Source organism: Capra hircus, chromosome 1 (genome assembly GCF_001704415.2).
Source record: "Capra hircus breed San Clemente chromosome 1, ASM170441v1, whole genome shotgun sequence".
NCBI classification, from domain to species: Eukaryota; Metazoa; Chordata; class Mammalia; order Artiodactyla; family Bovidae; genus Capra; species Capra hircus.
Window position 1 is genome coordinate 19,209,102 of NC_030808.1, and position 17,492 is coordinate 19,226,593.

General features: G+C 37.2%; 1 long non-coding RNA gene across 3 annotated transcripts in view; it reads right to left on the minus strand.

Annotated features, from left to right (window-relative positions):
- The window catches only part of LOC102176916, a 673,837-nt gene that overhangs the window by 230,972 nt on the left and 425,373 nt on the right, over positions 1–17,492 (minus strand). For all 3 annotated transcript variants that reach the window (XR_001918463.1, XR_001918465.1, XR_001918460.1), the window contains exon 4: positions 10,986–11,063. This is a non-coding gene — a long non-coding RNA (uncharacterized LOC102176916). The remainder of the gene's footprint in view (positions 1–10,985; positions 11,064–17,492) is intronic.

Here is a 17,492-nt window from a genome sequence, read left to right on the forward strand (position 1 = left end):
GAAAAATGAAAGTGAAGTCTCTCAGTCGTGTCTGACTCTTAGCAATCCCATGGACTGCAGCCCACCAGGCTCCTCCGTCCATGGGACCTAAAGAAACTAAAGACCTATATATAGAAAACTATAAAACACTGATGAAAGAAATCAAAGAGGACACTAATAGATGGAGAAATATACCATGTTCATGGATCGGAAGAATCAGTATAGTGAAAATGAATATACTACCCAAAGCAATCTACAGATTCAATGCAATCCCTATCAAGCTACCAGCGGTATTTTTCACAGAGCTAGAACAAATAATTTCACAATTTGTATGGAAATACAAAAAACCTCAAATAGCCAAAGCAATCTTGAGAAAGAAGAATGGAATTGTAGGAATCAACCTGCCAGACTTCAGGCTCCACTATAAAGCCACAGTCATCAAGACAGTATGGTACTGGCACAAAGACAGAAATATAGATCAATGGAACAAAATAGAAAGCCCAGTGATAAATCCACACACCAATGGACACCTTATCTTCAACAATGGAGGCAAGAATATACAATGGAGAAAAGATAATCTCTTAACAAGTGGTGCTGGGAAAACTGGTCAACCACTTGTAAAAGAATGAAACTAGAACACTTTCTAACACCACACACAAAAATAGACTCAAAATGGATTAAAGATCTAAACGTAAGACCAGAAACTATAAACTCCTAGAGGAAAACACAGGCAAAAGACTCTCCGACATAAAGCACAGTAGGAACCTCTATGATTCACCTCCCAGAATACTGGAAATAAAAGCAAAAATAAACAAATGGGATCTAATTAAAATTAAAAGCTTCTGCACAACAAAGGAAACTATAAGCAAGGTGAAAAGACAGACTTCTGAATGGGAGAAAATAATAGCAAATGAAGCAACTGACAAACAACTAATCTCAAAAATATACAAGCAACTCCTGCAGCTCAATTCCAGAAAAATAAATGACCCAATCAAAAAATGGGCCAAAGAACTGAATAGATATTTCTCCAAAGAAGACATACAGATGGCCAACAAACACATGAAAAGATGTTCAGCATCACTCATTATCAGAGAAATGCAAATCAAGACCACAGTGAGGTACCATTTCACACCAGTCAGAATGGCTGAGGTCCAAAAGTCTAAAAGCAATAAATGCTGGAGAGGGTGTAGAGAAAACGGAACCCTCTTGCACTGTTGGAGGGAATGCAAACTAGTACAGCCACTATGGAGAACAGTGTGGATATTCCTTTAGAAAGTGGAAATAGAACTGCCTTATGGCCCAGCAATCCCACTGCTGGGCATACACACTGAGGAAACCAGAAAGAGACACGTGTACCCCAATGTTCATTGCAGCACTGTTTATAATAGCCAGGATTTGGAACCAACTTAGATGTCCATCAGCAGATGAATGGATAAGAAAGCAGTGGTACATATACACAATGGAGTATTACTCAGCCATTAAAAAGAATACACTTGAATCAGTTCTAATGAAGTAGATGAAACTGGAGCCTATTATACAGAGTGAAGTAAGCCAGAGAGAAAAACATCAATACAGAAACTAAGATCTGGTCCCATCACTTCATGGCAAATAGATGGGGAAACAATGGAGACAGTGACAAGACTTTATTTTGGGGGCTCCAAAATCACTGCAGATGATGACTGTAGCCATGATATTAAAAGACACATGTTCCTTGGAAGAAAAATTATGACCAACATAGACAGAATATTAAAAAGCAGAGACATCACTTTGCCAACAAATGTCCATCTAGTCAAAGCTATTGTTTTTCCAGTAGTCATGTATGGATGTGAGAGTTGGACTATAAAGATAGCTGAGTGCCAAAGAATTGATGCTTTTGAACTGTGGTGTTGGAGGAGACTTTTGAGAATCCCTTGGACAGTAAGGAAATCCAACTAGTTTATTCTAAAGGCAATCAGTCATGAATATTCATTGGAAGGACTGATGCTGAAGCTGAAACTCCAATACTTTGGTCATCTGATGCAAAGAACTGACTCATTGGAAAAGACCCTGTTCCTGGGAAAGATTGAAGGCAGGAGGAGAAGGGGATGACAGAGGATGAAAAGGTTGGATGTCATCACCAACTCGATGGACATGAGCTTGAGTAAGCTCTAGCAGTTGGTGATGGATAGTGAGACCTGGTGTGCTGCAGTTCATGAGGTTGCAAAGATTTGAACTTGACTGAGTGACTGAACTAAACTGAACTGATACTGTGTCAAAATTACAAAAAAGTTATTTCACTTATTTTTTTTCTTTTTCCCAGGAAATAAATATGTAGAGCACCATGATGATCAGTAAGAAGTTTTAATAAAAACTTTGTAGACATAGATATTTGTGAGAAAACCCCAAATTTCATCATTTAACATCAAGTTCCCATGAATGCATCTTTTAAACACTTCAAGGTCAATCAGTAGAGAATAATCTTAAATAAAGTGCAACAGTTAATTACAAAATGCACTGAGTGCTAATTCTACTAAATTCCGTTCAAATAAATGGAAAAGCAAGGTTAAGCCCAAACAATCTACTGCCAGAGACTGTCTATACTGTCTCTAAGGAAACATTTATTGAGTGCTTATTTTACAATGGGTACCAACTCTCCTTTTTGTGATTTAGTTATTGTTTATCACTCCAATAACATCTCTTGTAAATTATCCACATTACACCATACATGCATGAAACTAAGTTCACTGTTATGTTTTCTCTCCTTAATCTGGGCCTTTGTGGTCATATCCTTCCATCTCACACTTTGCTTGACTGTCTTCTATTTGGAGACAGCATGGGTTTCCACTGTATCAGGAAGACTTCCTGAACTATTTTCTAACCAAAGTCTAGTTCAGCATTCTGTTAATGTCTTGCCATAGTACTAACATAGTTCTAAATCTACTATAATTTGCTTTCATCCATCAGGGGGCTAGCTTCTCTCTTTTCATTCTCAGTAAACGATACAGTGCTTGGCACTGAATAAACACTCCAAAATGTTCAGAATTACTTGATGTGAAAACTATTAAGTGGAATCAGTGGGTGTGTGTGCTCAGTCACTCAGTTATACCCAATTCTTTGCGACTCCATGGACTGTAACTCTCCAGACTCCTCTGTCCATGGGGTTTTCCAGGAAAGAATACTGGAGTGGGTTGCCATTTCCTCCTCCAGGGAATATTCCCAACCCAGGGATCGAACCCAGGGGTTGAACATGCATCTCCAGTGTCTCCTGGATTGGCAGGTGGATTCTTTCCCACTGAGCCACCTAGGAAGCCACATTAACTGAAACACTTAATGCTGAATGAAGTAGAAATAAAATCTTGAATTACATTGAAAATATAAATGTTTAAGGTTAATTTAAAATAGCCAATTTAAGCCTATGGAATATATACAAATTCACATACATGAAGTAACTAGATTTTGGAAAGTAGCATTTTTGAGTCATTTCATACTCTCATTAAGAGATGAGAATAATATAAATGAATAATTATCACTTTGTTTTTCTTATTTTGAACATTTGTTCTTTTATCATGGTTTAGGTATTTATTTGTCATCTAGTTTATTCCTGTTTGTGGGTTGAATTGTGCCCTCCACAAAGCTATGTTCAGGTCATAAACCCAGGTACCTGTGAATGTGAACTAATTTGGAAATTGAGTCATTACAGAAGTAGTTAAGATCAGCTCACACTGCATTAGGGTGGGTCCTCAATCTGGTATGACTAGTGACCTTCAAAGGAGGGGAGAAGAGACTTAACACAGACACACAGAGGGATGACAGCCAAATAAAGACTAAAATTCACAGGGTCAACATCATTGTATAATGCCGGTAGAGACTGGAGTGATGCCTCTACAAACTAAGGACCGCCAAGGATTTCTGGCAACTACCAGAAGCTAATACAAAAACTTGTGACAGAGGATTCAGAGAGAAATGGCCTGCTGACACATTGATCTCAAACTTCCAACCTTCAGAACTATAAGGGGGAGGGAGGTAGTAGGAAGGAGGTTTGAGAAGGAGGGGACGGGCACTATCTGTGGTTGATTCATGTTGATGTATGGTGGAGACCAATGCAATATTGTAAAGCAGTTATCCTCCAATTAAAAATAAATAAATTTAAAAAATAAATTTCTCTCATTTAAAGCCACCCTGACTGTAGTATTTTGTTTGGACAGCCCTAGAAGAATAATACTGGAGAAGGCAGTGGCACCCCACTCCAGTACTGTTGTCTGAAAAATCCCATGGATGGAGGAGCCTGGTGGGCTGCAGTCCATGGGGTCGCTAAGAGTTGGACATGACTGAGCGACTTCACTTTCACTGTTCACTTTCATGCATTGGAGAAGGAAATGGCAACCCACTCCAGTGTTGTTGCCTGGAGAATCCCAGGGACAGGGGAGCCTGGTGGGCTGCCGTCTATGGGGTCGCACAGAGTCAGACACGACTGAAGCGACTTAGCAGCAGCAGCAGCAGCAGCAGCAGAAGGTTAATACAAATTTCTTTTTCTTAATACAACCTTCCTCACTTTCTTTCTAAAGCTCCTGCTTTGGGCTCATGAAACTATAATTTCTTAAATGTTTACTGTTAGTACAACTTTTTTTGGCATCTAAAACAAAGTAGTCATGGTAATAAAAGCTGAATTTGATATATATTCATACATATATATATATATAACAAGCATACATTCATATTAGATAACATATATGTATATATGTATTCTAATAGTAACTTTTTCATGGGAACTGGGAGAGATAAAATATATTGAAATGGAATGTGGCTCTCTCAGGAAAAAGGCATTGATGGCTGACAGACTTACACTTTCATCTGGCCAGATCTCTCACCACAGTGTTTCCCACACCATGATGCAGATTGCATTTCAAATTTATAACCTTCTGAAGAAGCTTGAAATGCTCAACAGCGGGAATGAAAAGCCTGTTTCAGTTCTGATACATCTAGTCTACACTTCACAAGGCCCATGTGAAACATGACATATGGAATGCTGACAAAGTTTTGGGGTTAAAAATCTCAAGTCTGCTAAAACCATAATTAATGTTACATTAGCCCAATGAGCAAAGGTTTAAACTATAATACATTTTAGGTTACAGGCAAAACCAGTGGGACATAAAACTCAACAGACACCTAGGTATAAACCCATAACCTTAAGCTGTCCTCTCAGAGTACGCGGTACCTCTAAATCTCACAAATAATATAACAGTGATTAGATGTAACCAGAGCAGATATCAAGAATGTGTGCCGCCACCAGGGACCTTCGCCACAGCACAAAGCATGCTGTTTGTCTTGGGAAACGTCTCACCTCTTGGTAAACTCTCCTAATCAGCCCTTGGGCATCCAGGGCCCTCATGCTGCCCTCTGGCTGCCCCACGCTCTCCTCACTCACTCAATCTCTGCATCCATTCCTCCTGGAACAGCAGCTCCATGCTTTAAAATCGAGCTCTCTTGTCAGTTCCGCTTTTCATTCAAACTCCATTTTCCTCACGCTGGCTGATTTTGGCAGGCTCTAAGCAAAATCCTAATCTGATTAAATTAATTCAAAGTACATTGTAAATGGCTACTAGCCTCGATTTCTGAGAGACGCTGAGTTTTGACAATCTATTCTGTGGAATAAGCAAAGGGAACACACTGGACCGGAAACCTTCTGAGTGCCCTTTGTTTACACACAAATGTCTTCCATTGCTTGCCTGACTTCCACCCTTCCTTCCTTCCCTTTCTCTCTCCCTTTTTCCTGATTTCCCTTCCTTTCATTCTTTCTTTCTCTTTCCTCCCTTCCTCTCCCTCTCTTTCTCCCTTTCTCATTACTGGCTCAGTAAGGTGGCTCCATTTTTGTATGGTGACTTCCTATTAACTGACAGCTAAATAGCAGTTAGGGATTCCTTGGTGGCTCAGATAGTAAAGAATCTGCATGCAATGCAGAAGAACCGGGTTAGATCCCTGGGTCAGGAAGATCACCTGAGAAGGGAATGGCTACCCACTCCAGGACATCATATCCAGTGCATGCCTGGAGAATTCCATGGACAAAGGAGCCTGGCAGGATACAGTTCATGGGGTCAAAAAGAGTCGGGTATGACTGACTGAATGACCTTCTCACATAGGAATTAACATTCAAGCAGTCACTGTCTTTCTCAAAGCAAATGCAACTTTCTCATTCACTAACGTTAGCAATGTCTGTACTCAGTATTGCCTTCTGTTTCAGTTCAGTTCAGTCGCTCAGTTGCGTTCGACTGTTTGTGACCCCATGGACTGCAGCACACCAGGCTTCCCTGTCCATCTCCAACTCCCTGAGCTTGCTCAAACTCACGTCTATTCAGTCGGTGATGCCATCCAACCATCTCCTCCTCTGTCATCCCCTTCTCCTGCCTTCAATCTTTCCCAGCATCAGGGTCTTTTAAAATGAGTCAGCCTTCGCATCAGGTGATCAAAGTAAACCCTTCTGTTTATGACTTTTTAAAAAATCTATAGTTTAATTTTTAAAAATCTATAATTACACATATATATTCATGTTCCTTACATATACACACACACACAAAATTATGTATGAATATTGATACTAGTTCAAGCTCAGCATCCATGGAAGGTATAGGAACAATAAGTAAAGTTTAGACCATGTTGAAAACTTCCCTTGCATGGAAAACAAATAATCTCTGATAATAATTTAGCTGAACCTGAAAGAAAACTGGTGAATGAGATACTAGAAAGTAATGTCTCAAGAGTCTAATCAGCAGTAGAAAAAGAAAATGAGTCACCCTAATTGCTGTGAAATATGAAGGGAAAAATATAACATAGATTCTTACCCGAATAAAACTTTATATAATCTAAGAATATAGCACAAATGTAATCTTATTTCATTCATTTATGTTAAAAAAATAAATATTGCTAAACAGAATGCCACCAAATAATAGGCAATGCAAAACAAACTCCTGAAAAATTGCTCAATAAACATCATGCCTGAGTCTTTTAAGATATAAAAGTAATACTTTCTTGAGGTTAAAATATCTAGTAAAATAGAAGTCTGTAAAGCAGAAAATAAGATGGCTTTCTTTCCTTTCTCCATGTATATTGTCACCCTGCTTATTTAACTTATATGTGGAGTACATCATGTGAAATACCAGGCTGGATGAAGAACAAGCTGGAATCAAGACTGCAGGAGAAATATCAATAACCTCACATACACAGATAACACCACCCTTATGTCAGAAAGCAGAGAAGAACTAAAGAGCCTCTTGATGAAAGTGAAAGAGGAGAGTGAAAAAGTTGTTTTAAAACTCAACATTCAGAAAACTAAGATCATGGCATCTGGTCCCATCACTTCATGGCAAATAGATGGGGAAACAGTGGAAACAGTGAGAGGCATTTTTTTTTTTTTTTTGGCTCCAAAATCATTGCAGATGGTGATTGCAGCCATGAAATTAAAAGACGCTTACTCCTTGGAAGAAAAGTTATGACCAACCTAGACAGCATAGTAAAAAACAAAGACATTACTTTGCCGACAAAGGTCCATCTAGTCAAAGCTATGGTTTTTTACAGTAGCCATTTATGAATGTGAGAGTTGGACTATAAAGAAAGCTGAGCACCAAAGAATTGATGCATTTGATCTGTGATGTTGGAGAAGACTCTTGAGAGCCCCTTGGACTGTAAGAAGATCAAACCAGTCCATCCAAAAGGAAATCAGTCCTGAATATTCTTTGGAAGGATTGATACTGAAGCTGAAGCTCCAATACTTTGACTACCTGATGCAAAGCACTGACTTATTGGAAAAGACCATGATGCTGGAGACGACTGAAGGCAGGAGAAGGGGACAACAGAGGATGAAATGGTTTGACGGCATCATCAACTCGATGGACATGAGTTTGAGCAAGCTCAGGGAATTGGTGATGGATAGGGAAGCCTGGAGATCTGCAGTCCATGGGGTAGCAAAGAGACAGACACGACTGAGTGACTGAACTGAACTGAACTGATCATTCTGTTCCCCTAATATAGCTACTAGTCTGTGTGTGATTTGAAGACATTTTCACTGCATGAACAAATGTATGCTGACTTGTCTTATTTTTGTAAACCAAATGGACTAAAATTATATTTTGTATACATGTATATGTGCTAAAGTATGATTGATATAAGTGTTTATTTTTCTGTGAGAAGAGAGATTTTATCATACATATTTATGCTAAACTTGATTGATTTCTCTTTTCCCCCAAAATACATTATGGAAAATTCTCAAGTCAGAACATGCATAGTGCTATCATTTTTTAAAAAGTTTCCTACTGTTCCACAGTATGATATCTCATAAGTCATTTACATATCCATATTTTTTGTTTTTCAAGCTAGGTTTTCACACCTTTATACACATATATATATATATATTATTAGCTTAGGTATTTAGGTATCTAAATTCTATATCATTACCACTTCTGTTTAATTTTCCTAGAAATTCAAGCTTAGAGCTATGTCTAGTATATTTAATCACTGGAATACTGTATATTTTTCTCTATTATCTGGACAAAATAAGATACGAAGGACTTGAAAAAAATACTATATCCAATTACTTCTCAAACATTTCATGCTGTATATTTTGGTGGGTAAAAAAGAAGGTCTGAAGTCAAATGGCTGAGTTTAAAATACCCTGAAGACCATACTTAAGTATGTAAAAGTTTAATAAACTCAAGTTTCCAGTTACTCTGGCCAAAAGTTTATGTCTAAGAAATATTAACTGACCATCTTAAAAGTAAATCCTAAATGTTGGGCTAGGTGGTTAGGCAAAGCATTCCTCCAAGGACTCTAAGGAAAACTCACTGATAGAGTCAGTGTGAGTGGGGTCATCCATGTAACAGCAGATATATTTTCATCCCATTCTGCTTATCCCTCTTGGCACTAAAGAGATCCCTGCTCACAGAAATTTTCCAGCTGGGCAGAGGAGACAAGCATCTGGCTGAGAAATAACACCGTAACTCAGAGCAACTTTTGGCTTTCTACATTGATCTTATCAAATTTCAACTTTTTCTTCTGGAAAATTGATTCATGAAGAGAAGAAAAAATAATTGTGGTGCAATGACTAAAGCTAAAAGGCTTCAGATGTCATCTAGGTGGGAAGCACATTTCACCATCAAATGGAGATGTGGACTGGCATGGGAGGCCTTCCTGGGCTCATCAGATACCAGGATAACCTCTCTCCTCCCTTCCATCAAAAAAAAAAAAATCAAAATATCTGTACTATACCTTTATAACTTGCATATTTTATGAAAAAGATAAAATCGGTTATCATTTGATATAGATACAGGCTAGCTGAGAATCTCCTAACAAACAGAGTTCAGTGAAAATAAAATTGACTGCTAGAATACCAAAGATTAAATAACTTTAGGAGTGCAAACGGAAGTGTGACGCAGTGTCCACATTACCAGGGGTAGATATTCTGTGCAGGAAGCAGAGAAGTATTTTTCATAGTTTCCAACAAAAATGAAGAAAAATTGTGACCCGATCAGAACTGCTTTTCCTACTTACAACTGTGAACAAAAATAACAAAACAGACAGAACAGAACTCTGGAGGCAATAGGGATCAATATTCATATAACAGGGTTCAATACTGGAAGAATATGCCAAAAAATAATAGATGTCTTTTAAAAAATACACATTCAGTCATAGAATAACTAAAAGCCTATGTGAAGGTTTGTAAAGTGACTATAAAGCAAACTTCAGTGGGTTTTATATTTTTTTTATTTGCAAGAAAACCTACTTAAATTTGGTTCAGGACTTGGAGAATGACGAAAGGGAGAACACCAACAAAACTCTTTTGAATAGTTTTTATTTCTCTAAAAATATTTATAATTTAAAATGACTCATGAAGGTACAAACTTACAGCCAACACCACCTGGAATAGTAATAAAAATGTGTATATAAAATCTCTATACTTCCTTCAAATTCTTTAATCACATCTGTTCTAAATTAATAGAACCATGCTAGATAAAAACTTTTTGTGTCATCAAGATCCTTTTAAAAATTGATAAAAACCTATTAATCATCTCCACAGGAAAAAAGAATATACATACAGTATACTGTATATTATTTCAGAGGGATTGCTAATAATCTTATATAAAGCTTACTCTTTGATCCCAATTTAAGAAATTCTAGTCTAAAAGAATGACCCTAACTAAATAAAATGAGATCAACTGAGAGTTTCTAGGAAACCATCCCAGGAAAAATCTAGTTCATGCCACTGTCACCATGAACATGAACACATTCATTGGGCATTGGATGGGGTGGGATGGTGAGGACTGACCAGAGCACAGAGCGTCAGCATGTCTCAACTCATGGTCCAGAAATGGCTCTGGAACACTCTTGCTCTATCTTTCCTTTGCTCTTTCAAGCCCCTATAACTCATCCATTAGGAAGCCCCACAGAATGCCTTCTGAATAGAATGAGAAAAGGCCCTTCATTCATTATATAAAACACAACAAGAAAAGAGAATAACCCAAAACACTAGAGATTCTACAAACTCAGTAAAACCAACTTGCTTTTTGCAAACTACTTTTATAAAAGCCTTTTAAGCATCAGGATATATTTATTTAACTGCTGCATGTCAATGTTGAATAGTTTGAATAACAAGTATAACCAAATTTTAAGAAATTGAAAAGTCTTGGCTCTTTTGTAAAGTAAGATCTTGACCCTAAAAGTTATCTTATATAACTCCACAGTTACCAAAGCACAAATATGAGTGTCCCAATCTTACAAGCCATCTCGAATTCTCCCCAGTTAAAACACAGAGTAAAAATCTCCTGTCATGTTTGATAGCGAAGTGTCTGTTACATCAAGTTTATCAAAACAAATATAAAGGAGAAGACCGAGTTTGATTCAACTGTGGTCATGTTTCACAACTGATTGCAACAGTGACTACCACAAGTATGCATTTATATGTATACAGCTTACAAATGATAACTACACAATGGAGCATAAGATTAGATGAGGCTGAAATAGTTTATCTGTAATTCACTTACCATATTCTGTATTTCATTCTCTTCACTTTTCAGATCTCAACATTAAGAGTTTTCTTTCTCAAAAGCAGCCACAAACTCCTGAAAAGTAGTTTTATGTTATAAAAGATTATACTTATACATATTCATACAAATATTTATCCAAACAATGATGTTTTTAAGAACTATTTTTAATATTTATTAAGAGATCTGGAAACAATACACAAATTAGTATACTATTTCTAAGAACACTAAATTGTTATCAAATGCTCTCAAGACATCAAAATGTTACAGATTTACCATTGAAAAGTGTTCAATTTGGATTTATTCTTTTGTCCCTAGGCTAACAACTGGTGGTGGTGTTGTTTTATAAAGTACCCATTTGAGGTGCTAATAGGTCCTAATTAGATAAATTAAACAAACATAGCATCAAGTCTCAAAAATGAAATGTCAGAACACATACCTTTTTGATCTGCAGACCACTAAGGGAATAAGAGTAAACTGCAAGTATGTGATTGTGTTTCCCACCTCAGTACACTGTGTTTGATAAAAAGAATGTTAATTTAGTAACTGCCCAAGATATTGCTCTGAGTGATTGAGATGTTTTCTAGGGAATTCTAGCTGCTTTCACTCTAATTTTCTATGTCCCTATTATGGATGAATGAATGAGTGAAAAAGAAATACTAATGCCTCCATGTTACAGTGTGACATTATCATATCTGAGAGGAGCATGCTGTTTGCCTGGCTGGCTAAACAAAATTAAACAAAACAAATAACCAAAACTACAACAAGAAGCCAGGAGTGATTCATTTCCAGTCAGTTCAACAAATCTATACATAAGTAAGGCCCTGGGCTACCTTATGAGGACCACAAATATCACTTGAAGGATTTATACTCCAATGAAGAAATACTGACAAGTCTAAAACTAATGATAAAACATAAAACAATAAAGTTAATTATAAACACAAGAATCTTAAATTATTATTGAATTTATAAAGCAGGCAGCACTGATGTAGAGTTTGAACTGCACCTGAAAAAAAGTCTGTACAAACATGAAAGGAGAGAAGAACCATCTAGATAGAGAGAATAGTATAGATTAGGAGGCAGCAGACAACATGTGATGGGAGAACTTAATGAGTGGATTTAATCTCAGCCTAAGTTTAGTAGGAGGTTAGAAGACATAAGAAGTTCATGTTAAAAGGGAAATCAGTGACTTTTGTTTGAGAATGAATTGAGTTGGGTGTATCTATGTGAAATTACGATCAGGATGGATATCCAAATTAAAGATTGTGTCACTTGCACAAAGGGGAGAAATAAAGTTCTGGGAGCCTTTGAGACAGTCCAGAGAATATGCACCGTATGATTAAAGAGTAAACCTATGGAATACCTCTGTGTAAATGCAAGTAAGCGGAAGAGAATAAGAGGAAGCATTCTGGGACATAGTGGGAGAGCCAAGAAAGAATGTATCTCAGATATTATGAGAAGGTAAACATTTCATGAAAGAAGAGAGTAGCCAACATTGTTAAAGGATGCACATGAGCAGCAGACTTAGCTTTTAGAAAGTCATCTGCCATATTTAAAAGAGCAATTTCAGTGAAGTGGTACAGAGGGAAACCAGGCTAGAGTAAATTGGCCAATGCAGGGATTGGTCAAAATGAGTGGAGGAGTTACCCAAAAAGCAGGGTGGAAAAGTTTTCCAGAGTGTAGGGAACATTAGAAAAGAAGGAGGGACATGTATTACAAAAATATTTAGCCATATGAATTTAAAACAGCACATTTTAGGTGTGACTTTGATATTCATTGAAGAGGTACATCAATCAAGCCTAAAATTTTCCAATCAGGACAATGAATGGATCACTTCAAACAGTTACATTTCAATATCTTGACTTGTCTGATACTATCTACCTATTGATTACTAAGAAAGAAAATGCATAATGTGTATGACTTTAAAAAAACTTTCATATTGAACAAACATATAAGTGTTTCAAAGGAATTATACAGGAAAATTCACCTGCAAAGAAGAAAAATAAGACTTTTCTGCCTTTAAAAAAAAAAATCTCTAAAATATTCATTCTTATACCATGGAAAATAAGTCTATGATTCAGCAAAGCATTTGGAGAAACAAATGTTTTCCACTCAAATAATCCTCAGAAAAGACTATGAATATATTTCTCAAAGGATATAGTCACTGCTTACATATCAGACAACCTGAAATTCACATTCTGAAAAACCACTGGTGCAGAATGTTTTAAGATCATGATGTTAACGCGTAAAGAAAGACTGAGGATATGTCAGATTGGAGGAGAGCAAGGTGATTTAAAGATCAGACCCTGAACCACGAAAAACAACCTGAGTGAAACAACTAAAGAAACATGACTAAGCCTATAGAGCATGTAACAGAATTGCTTCAGTGCTAATTTTCTAGTATTACTAATTGTATCCTGATTATGTCAGATGTTAACATTTGGGAAACTGGTAGGAAATTATAAGGAAATTCTGCAATATTTTTCAAGCAGTTTTGTAAGTCTGAAATTATTTAAAAGTAAAAAGTTAAAAAGAAGAGAGTATTGGTTTTGGCTGCACCACACAGCTTATGGGATCTTATTCCCCAACCAGGGATTGAACCCAGGCCCTCGGCAGTGAAAAAATCTACAGTCCTAACCACTGCACTACCAGAGAATTCCCTAAGAAAAGAACAATTTCTAACCACTAAAAGAAATGAGTGAAGAACCACATCTGGAGGGAATAAAAAAACAAAATTTGACTATATAGTTGTGTGTATCATATTACCTTTTCATTTTATTAAAAAATTTCAACCAGCTGTAAAAGGTCCAGAATTAAGTGACCTACTGAGTGAATTAAGAAAATATACAAAAAATGCTTGGGTCCTCAAGAAAGAAATACCTGTTCACATGTGAACCGACCTGTGTATTTCAGTAAAAGACTTATAAACAGAAACTCAGAAGGTGATTTTCAATCTGAGTTTTCATGTGACTTTCCTAATGTAAAAAAAGATTATCAAGGCCAGTTTTGAGGTTGTCATGTCACCCAATTTTGAGTAACTACTCTGTGCAAGACATTCTTTTTCATAAGTAAAACATGCTCTCTGATTACTAAAAGTGCCTTATCAATGTTGGTTGACTATTACACATTTCTCAGTAACAGTATTTCATAGAATGTGTTATAACAAAGAGGCAAGCAAAATCCTTGGGACAAAGGAAGAAAAGAATCATTGGGATGACCTCATAGAGGCTTGGACAAATAGTTTTCCATCAAGAAGAAAATGGGGAAAGGTAATAGGCAAGGAAGTTTGAAGACAGCAGAGAATTCTGATGAGTGGAGGCTGAGGCATAAAGGACCAAAGGCATTATAGGGAAGAGAAAAAGCCTAAGCAAAGTCATGGGGAAGAAAATGCCCCAATCGCTTTGATTGTCTAATTCAAGTGAGAAGTGAAAGAGCTCCACAGCTGGAATTTCACTGAGTGACAGAATGTGAACAAGTAAATTTGGGCTTGAAGAGCCTTGGAGCTCCCAGAAAATTATGTGCTGCAAGTAAGTACTAATCCTTCTCACATGGAAGGTCAGTTCCATTAAGAATTGCTCAATACAATTCTGTCCCTAAATTCAGTATATTTTCTTAGACTCCAAAACATGAAATATGTATTTTAGTTGCCCACTCCAAAGTGGTACTGTCAAATTCCAAAGATGTTGGATTTCTAAATATATTGAGTCTGTTGTTCTCAAAATGTGCTAAGTCACTTCAGTCATGGCTGACTCTTTGTGATGCTATGGACCTTAGCCCACCAGAATACTCTGTCCATGGGATTCTCCAGGCAAGAATACTGGAGTGGGTTGTCATTTCCTTCTCCAGTGCATCTTCTGGACCCAGGGGTCAAACCCGTGTCTCTTAGTCCCCTGCATTAGCAGGCAGCTTCTTTACCATTAGCACCACCTGAATAGTCAATTACTAATCACTGCTGACTTCTAAAAGATCAATAATTCAGAAGTGTCCAACAGGTTCCTGGGCCAGTACCAAGCTGGTCACTGAGTTTTACAAAACTGAAAACCTCTTTGTTAATCGGATATGGATTTTATTCCAGCAGCACCTAAAATGCTCAGGTATTTTAGTATCATTTGTTCTGTGAGACATTAGTTCCAGAAGATGTTAACTGGTCTGATACGAAAAAAGCATTCCCTCAGCAAATAAATTTGGTAAACTTTGGATTAAGGAAGGTGAATCAGATTTCTTTGCTACAGGAGTTATCAGAAACTTGAAAATTCTAATGAAAATATGGCATTTAAAAAGAGGGAAATAAGATGTGTCATTACACAAATCCAATAGAAATCTAAAGTAGAAGTGTTCTACATTTGAAAACTGTACCAGAGGCATCTCTGCTTGGCCTAATTTCAAGCCTATGGTACATTAGACACAATGACTTAATGATATGTCTATGAGAAAAGATGAGTTTTTTGCCAAATTAGTTTGATTTCTGATACTTGCAGTTTATTCTAATTTCAACTTTTAAGTTAATATCATTTATTGGAAATTTTCTTTCCTTGGGAAAATGTCTCTTCTTTTAAAATAGAAATTAGTGGGGGAAAATCATGAACCAACATCCTTTCTTCTTTGGTGGAAAGCTAATTTCTAATGGGAACTCTGAATTGTGTTGATCTTATGGTTACATCATTTGAAATGGTCATTTCAATGATATGTTGATACTAAAATCAAAGAAAGACTGCGACAGAAATCAAGAGCATAAGCCACTATATAAATTTCAAAGAAATTAAAATCTAAGAACTCTAGTAGCAGTTTGGAAATATTTATGTACTGTGAAGGGCTTCCCAGGGGGTGCTAGTGGTAAAGAGTCCACCTGCTAATGAAGGATACACAACAGACGTGGGTTCGATCCCTGGATTGGGAAGATCTCCTGGAGAAGGAAATGGCAACCCACTCCAGTAGGCTTGCCTGGAAAATTCCACAGAGAAGCCTGATGAGCTTTAGTCCATGGGGTTGCAAAGAATTGGATATGACTGAGCAGCTGAGCACGCATGCACATGCACTGTGAAAATAAACAAACTTCATTCAAATTGGAGCCTGGAAGCCCTGAAAAGGGTGCTGCCATGCATATAACTCACTCCAGCCTGCAGATCCCAGCAGGAAGAAAGATTTCCTGACCCAGAACAGCAAACTGGCCCCCCCCCTACAGCCAATGAAGAACCACCACAGCCTCCTCAATCTACCCCTTTCTTCTACAAAAGCAAGCCCCTCTCCTCTGTTCTCCAGACCTGCCTATAGTTTACCAAACATTGCTTGTCCTGAAGTGCAGTTCTCTTCTTTCCGCACATACACTCATTTTGCTGGTAAAAATAACAGTCAAATTTATTTGAAGATCAATATTACCTCACGGACCCCTATGTTCTACTACAGGCAGTCATAACATGTTACATGCATAAAATATACGTATATAACATCAATACTTTGGTACTGGTTGCTGCCGCCAAGTCACTTCAGTCGTGTCTGACTCTGTGCAACCCCATAGACGGCAGCCCACCAGGCTTCCCTGTTCCTGGGATTCTCCAGGCAAGAACACTGGAATGGGCTGCCATTTCCTTCTCCAATGTGTGAAAGTGAAGTCACTCAGTCATGTCTGACTCTTAGCAATCCCATGGACTGCAGCCTACTAGGCTTCTCCGTCCATGGGTTTTTCCAGGCAAGAGTACTGGAGTGAGGTGCCATTGCCTTTAGTAACTTCAAATATTTGGATCTTGAGAAGAGTCAAAATTTCTATGCAGGTTCACTTGAGAAGTGAAAGCATATGAATATTGGCATTAGGTTCTGGATTAGCAGAAAGGATGTGTGCCTACTCAGTCACTCAGCCTTGTCCAACTCTTTGCTACCCCATGGATTATAAGTCACCAGTCTCCTCTGTCCATGGAATTCTCCAGGCAAAAATACTGGAGTGGGTTGCCATTTCCTTCTCCAGCAGAAAGGATGATACTTGATCAAAAACACTATGTCATTTCACAATATCAATTTATAGTCATCAGATTGTTTGAGAACAAAGTACGTTGTGGTTGCAGCAGGGTTTGAAATTAAAGCTGTTTTTCATATCTACCATTATATTTCTTCATCAGATGTACATTAATTAAGGGACTTTTTGTGCTTTAATTAGTCTACTTACATAATCATAATTATTTTTTATTTATAGTCACTTTAACAAAAAGTAAGATTACCTTTTCTCAAGTGGTTGATCAGGATTGTCAACCTATATAACCTTTGACACTATATACCCTTCAAAAAAGCATACTGTATACTTTAATATAATTTTTCCTTGGGAGAATTTATAGCTTTTTTAAAAAGCAAACTTTTTCCTATAATCAGGTCCTCCCATACAAATTATAATTTACTTAATTGGAACAGCTTCCTCTATTTAAAAAGTTAAATGTTTTAGAATTATCTGAATCTTGAGGCAAATGCTGGATTCGATTCTTCTTGCTTCTAAGAAGAATGCATTTAATGTCACTCCAACTC